Here is a 6,883-nt window from a genome sequence, read left to right on the forward strand (position 1 = left end):
ACGCACACATGCACACACACAGCTATATATATATTTATATATAAAAGATCGGGGGAAAGGTATGTATCTACTCAGAAATTTCAGTTTTTTGCACCTCTTTGACATTGCATGATATTACATTATGATTATTTTTTTTTCTGTTTTAACTATTGTTTACCCCATTTTGGATTTAATTTGCACTGTTACAGCATGCTAATATTCTGGTTTGTGCATAAGCTTGGTTAATGCTTGTATCGATTGTATAGCGTAGCAGTTCAAAAGGTCTACCCTTAACACAATCACTGCCTTGGTCTCTGAGCTGCACTTAACAGATTCTGAGCAGTAAAATCTGTGGTACACTAGAGCCCCCTGTGGGCACATGAAAGTAATACCAGCTGGTTATAATGAGTTCTACTTATTTATATTTGGATGAGGATTTATTGTTGAAAATTTTGCCCAGGGCTAATGATTAATATAATGCGAAACACTTTTTTTTAATTGTTTCCAGCCAGTTGTTACAAATATTCTGCTACAGTTTAACATCAGTCAGGTTTCTTAACACGCGACTTGCTGTCTAACTGAAAACGTGGATGTAAAATGTGGTCCTCTTTGCTTTGTAAGTTAGGGCTCGCTCAGACAAGACATGTAGCAGAACGTGGTGCTTCTCAAACTTTGCTCGTTTGGTAAATCTTCTCCATAAATAACTATGAAAAGATTACACTGTGTTAATGGTATTCCTAATAATAATTCATTAGAAATGCATTCTCAGCATGAATACCATCTTACAGTTTTTGTGCTAAGAAAGATGCCTGTAGACTCAGTAGCACAGAAATACGTGAAAGTGATCATACAGAACCAAGTAAGTCAGCTGTCATTTCACACCCCTTTTGCTCCCTCGCAAAGAAACCCAACAAGGAGAGATTCAGACTACCATTTAAGGTCGGGCTGTCCGAGGATCGGCCTGTGGGATGAAGGTAAGCTTCTGGGCTTCTGTCTGTCTTTCTCTGTCTCTCAGATTCCTTTGGATCCACCACCCCCCTCCAGGATCCCAGATTCTCTCCATCATCTCCTCCAACCGTGAGGTCTAACCGGCAGGGCAGGGGCGTGTGGGCGGACATGCTGGGTGCTGGCAGCATGCTCCGTCTGCTAGTGAGTAATGCGAGTACAGCAAGGACCCCCTCCACCCCCCCTAAAAAACACACACACACACACATACACACACCTCACACTTCTAGAAAGAGATGGGCCATAGATGGAGAGGCAGGCACTCCTGCTGTGACTTGGCGCACCCCACTGGACAGCTGGAGACTTAGGGAAAGAAGACGCTGCCAAACATGCCCGACAGAACAGGGGAGTGGTGGAGGTGCAAGGCTGGGCAAGGCCTGAGGTGGCTCCCATACCTGCAGCTGATCACCAGCCCATCATCTGTAATTATCTGCACTTATATACCAGTGAGATAAACAGTAAGACACACGTGCACTCAGACACACAGTCATAACCACATTAAAAAGGTATGATAGGGAAGGGCTAGATTGTTATGCTATGATTATGCTTCATATACTTGTGCAGGTGTAATAGCCATAACGAGCTCCTGTGTTGTTTAGCTGATGAAAATGATATTGTGTGACGAATACGGTTCGCTCAAAATGAGATACTTAGTATTTATTTAAACTAAGGCAACAGCTAGATCTAGTACCGTCTCATTTGGGTCATAAATATTATATATATTAAACAATTTTAAAAATTTGTTTTTTGGTTAATAGCAGCATAGCACCCCCAGATATGTTGTGAAACATGAGTAACATGAGTACTTGATATATTATTGTTATTGTTATTTTCTCAAGAATATAATCCAGAAAAAGGTGCTTGGGTTAATCTGGGTTAATAGAAATGGTTTCATCACATGGTTTCTCCAACAGAGCTGCCTTTGTTTAAGATACTGTCATCGCTTGTGTGCAGCGCATGTAACAGAGTAGCATAGCAGCTCCAGACACGGGGATGCAGAGTCAAGCAATGGCTTCACTTTGAATTGATAATTGTGGAATACATTGGTGGATAATTAATGCACAATTTAGATATAACTCCAACATACTATATTTATATAGTAAAATATGTATAAAGAAAATAATTTGCAGAGCAGGAAATCTTCATGGAACCTGATGTGACAACACATTTTCTCATAAAAAAGAAATTTCTAGAGAAAATATAGCGACATTATTGTATGACAATATATGAGGATTCTTTATCGGTACTGCAGATCCATGCACAGTGCTGATACTCTTTATGCTGCAGTCGGGCTGAAGCTGTTTTCCACTCCAGATTTCCAAACTGCATTAATCCCTCTCTGTGAGGAATATCACCACTTTAATGTTATGAATATTAGACTAAAGCCCCCTGCAACATGGCTGAAGCCCATTTTCTCCTCCTTCATTCTCAATCTAGTGCTTAATCTTGATTCATCAGTTACTGCAGCTTATTATGGAGCCTTGACAGCATTCTCAGGTTCTTGATAAATGACACCACTCAGGCCAGATTCAAAATGTGAGGCTCAAGTGCCAATTATCTATGCAGACCTGGTTAATAAGGGGATCTCTTGTTAACTATCTGATCTCAGCATGAGCATCATTTGTCATGAGGGCCCATGTTTACCTCTGAGACAGGAGTTCCCGAGACCTCCCCTGCCTAACATATGTAAAACCTGGATCTTTGTTCCTTTAATAACCTTTTATTAACAGCCTGACATCATGATTAAGTTTGGTCCAAACACGTGCACAATGAGGTACACAATTACCCACACCCGCTCGCAGAACTGCAGCAGATCACAATCAGAGAGAGTAATGAATATTGAGCCGACGTTTGAGCCATTCCACATTGGAAGCCCAATTTGCTCGAGCACCTGGAGCTGTGCCACTGCATGCAGTTTTTTGAGGTGATGATGGATACTCATGGGAGCTTATTTCCATGCGCACATCTTCTCCTGATTTGTAAAGATGATAAGTGCTTTGACCTTAGCTCATCATTACAGCTCATTAAAGCTTTTGTTTGTACCACCTTGGAAGAAGAAGATGGTTTTAAATCAGCTCACAAAGCATTATGGCTCTTGACTGTTAAGAAGTTGGATTTGCTGCATGTCTCTGTTTTAGTTTTTATTTAGCAACTTCTCGGAGGTCTCAAGGTCTCAGATTAATAAACACTCGCTGTGGTCAGAAGTGCAGAGCAGCCCAGGGAGGCGAGATGCCGCCTGTCCTCTCTGAAACCCAGCATTTCTCGTGGCTATCCTGTCAGCCACATCTTGACGTCTGGCTCACAGGCTCGCTGCTCTGTCTTAGTATGTATTCACTTCCTGGGAAAGTAGCAAATAAAACCTTTTGCAAGGCTGCCTAGCCAAGGGACTTTGTCTTCCATCAAGAAACACCTCTACCTCTTAAGCACAGAAGTTGTAAAATACTTCCAGACAGCACTTGGAACATTCCTTTTAACCTTAGTTGTCGAGCAAACAATATCTTGAAATAAATAATTAATCAGTGTGTTTTCTATTATTGCTTGGATATGGAGTCAGTAGGAAGCCAGGTGGAGCGATCAGATCTTCACAGCATCCCCACTTCCTGTCCCCCACAGAACGCTAGACTGTCTAGGTAGCATCTGCTGAGGAAAATAAAGCCCCTTTTCCTTCTCATGTAGAGAAGATGATTTGCATAATATCCCCCTCTGTAAGGTGAAAACAGAATAATAATTGGTTTGCCCTTTTCTCTCTGTGTGTTGTAAAACAGTTAGGAATTAATTTGAGGATAACTGTGCAATTAATTCTAAATGCTAAAGATGGTGTGGGGGCTTTGATTCAAAGGAGGGGAAAGGATACACAGACTGAGGTCATGAAACAAAGACTTTGTGTTTCTGTTGCTGCCAGAAAGTACTCTAACTGCATTTAAAGAGCGCATAGGGGGTCTTTGAATATTTCATTGACAAACAGGGGCAACATGCACACACACTTATCCCTCCACATTTACTATTCCACTTTAGTCCCTGCTACTATATATATATTCAGCTGTGTAGTTGGATATACTTGTCTTAATGATGAATAATAGTACTGCAGGGGGAAAAAAAATGTTGCGTGAATACTAGGATTCATGAGGTTGTTTTAACCTTGTTACACAATGCTGTAAATTCCACATGTATCCCCATTATAGCTAATGAGCAGCACTGTAATCAGTACTGTTTTTATAGTGAGGGAACATGTTCTGGCTTCCTCAGACAGATGCCAATAACGGCCCCTGTGTGCACACCCTTGAAGGTCAACATCAAAAAGGGTAGTCTGACATGACAATAGACTTGGTTTGACATTAGAGTTAAGGGGATTTGACACATGCACAGATCTCGCTGAGCTTCCATTTAGGCCAGAAGTGTGATATCAGGACACAGTGTTACTGCTGTAGCAGTGGCCTGGACGTGTCTCCCTTCTGTAGCTTTTTTCTGTACCTATTAGAGGAGTAGCAGCTCCATTCCTGATACTTCCACAGCAGAAAAAAGAACATGCCTCGCCATGAGTCCCAATTACACCTAATGATAGCAAAAGGATGGAGCACATGCAGATTGTGCTGCAGTTCCTTTGTCATGCCAGGCACAAGGTGTGATCATTTATCACACTAGTCATATCCTGCACTCCTCCCTGAGCACAGACAATGGATCCCAGCACATCATCCATGCTGTTATTTGTGTTTAACTGCCAGGAAAAGGAAAATAAAAGCCCAGTTAGAAGGCATTGCAAGAACACGTTTGTATCCTGTAAGCAGTCGTGAGAATCGGGGAGGAAATGCTGCCATCCTCTAGTCCTCAGAATAGATCTGTGCTGACAAAGGCACACAACCGGCCACCCTCACCCCTCGTGTTTAGATAATTTTGTTTGCAATCAATTTTGGCTTTGAAATGTAAATGAGATGACAGCGAGGTCTGCGTGTTACACGTTGCAGGGTGAGAGTGAGAGCTTAGTGTGAGATTTGAGCGGTGCCGTGTGAGCGTGTGCGCTGCGGCAGCAGAGAGGCGGCTCTGCGCTTGTCAGTGGCTTTCTCCTAATCCTGGCCTGATCTTTGTGTTTGATCCGCAGCGTGGTCCTGAGACAGCATGAGCAGCAGCTATTGCTGTAATTTAAAGTCAATATTGTACTCATGATCCCTCTCCCTGGGCTAACAGAACAGCCTCTCACCGCGATAGAAAAAGTCATCTCTGCTGCTTTAGAGGGAATCCTCAGCTTGAGCAGTTCACTTCTCTGTGATTCTCAAAAGAAACCTCGCATGTGGGTTGTGTTAGTTTGTGGAAAAGACAGAGCTGAGATTATAGCTGATGTTTTTCTATTTGCTAGCGTCCTACCACACCACTGACATTCTTTTTAACACAAACAATGCACTGAACTAAATCTCAAACCTTTCACATTTTAAAGCTTTACCATCTTGCATAATCAAGTGTGTGTTACTCTTTTAGAAGCATCTGTTTGCATGACTCCAAGAATCAGCTAACAAGCCTCCACTAACATCCACAAGCTTTCATGATTCATTCAGAAAGACTCGGAAAGATCTAAGATTAGCAATGGGGGTCTCATCCGCAAATCTTCTCCTTTGTTATTACACCGACCGAGAGCTAAGATATTTATCCTGTGTGAACAACGTGACATATATAAGGATGGCTCAAGGGCCCATTAAATCCATACATGTCATGATTTGCAATGTGTTGCACTAAAACTTTCAGCAAAACGCGTTGCTGACAAACATTTTGATAGAGGCTGCACAGAGCAGTAAATTTAAGAGCCAGGGTCAGTGAACTCTTTATAGATAGAGGTGAAATGTCAGAAATGGATTCCTTTAGTGGCTACAATTTGTTTTGATATAGTGAGCCTTTTGTTATGGAGCTATTGTACCATTTAGCATTTAGTGTCTTTTGGCAGTCTTTGTTAATTTTAGGTGTTGGGAGATTAATAACACTCATGTATGTTCATGTTTCATTGCACTGATTACAATTACCTGAGAGTGTGGCTTTAAACAGACCCCTGAAAATGTGTATGTTCCCATGCTGCAGATCTGGTAGGTGAAGAGTCCACCTGAAATATTTTTTTTCTGTTACTGCATCCTGACAAATTCATGTAAACATGAAGTATAATGGAAATAAATTCCTCATAAAATTACAAATGTATTCAGGTATTTTGGGCAAATACTAATCTCTATAAACACGTCTCCACATGAATATGCAGAGTGTGAAGGCAAGGGACAGGAATTTTGGTATTTCAGGTTTGCAGCTTGCTTTTACTTCTACAGGTTATTGCAAGTATTACTTGGTATTGTTGACCTACATTAACATTATAAAACACTGGGCCATAAAATTGAAGACATCAACAACCTAAGTATGATTTATTCAATTAGAGTCCACTTTACTCTGTGCAGGCACTTCTACTCTATGCTCATGTACAGATTTACTGAGGCTGTTTTCACTTTTAAGGCACACGCACACAAAGCTAAACTGGAGATAATTAAAAAAATTTAATTCTTCCTCTCAATCAAATCAAAGATAATATTCTTAAAACATCTTTCTCTGAATTATCAGAGAAACTCCACTGCTCTTATACCTTGTAGACCTGAAAACACTATGAAAAAGTCAAAAACAATATAATCCTACACATTGATAAAAGTACTAGATAACATTTCGAGTTATATTCTATACAGCTGATGGCAGATAAATCCTAAAATATGCTAAACGTCCTGTTAGTGCTGTGACATAATTTTGCTTATATGAAAAATACCGTCACAGTCTTAAAGACTGCATAACCACAGGATGCCATATAAATAATGGAACCACCTAACGGGATGTGAATATCAAGCTCTTAATCAACAGTTGTCCTTGTATGTTGTCATGTATGACC

The sequence above is a fragment of the Diplotaxodon limnothrissa genome, linkage group LG16, assembly GCF_057381915.1.
Source record: "Diplotaxodon limnothrissa isolate DT_005_m linkage group LG16, D_limnothrissa_male_GT1.1, whole genome shotgun sequence".
Lineage (NCBI taxonomy): Eukaryota > Metazoa > Chordata > Actinopteri > Cichliformes > Cichlidae > Diplotaxodon > Diplotaxodon limnothrissa.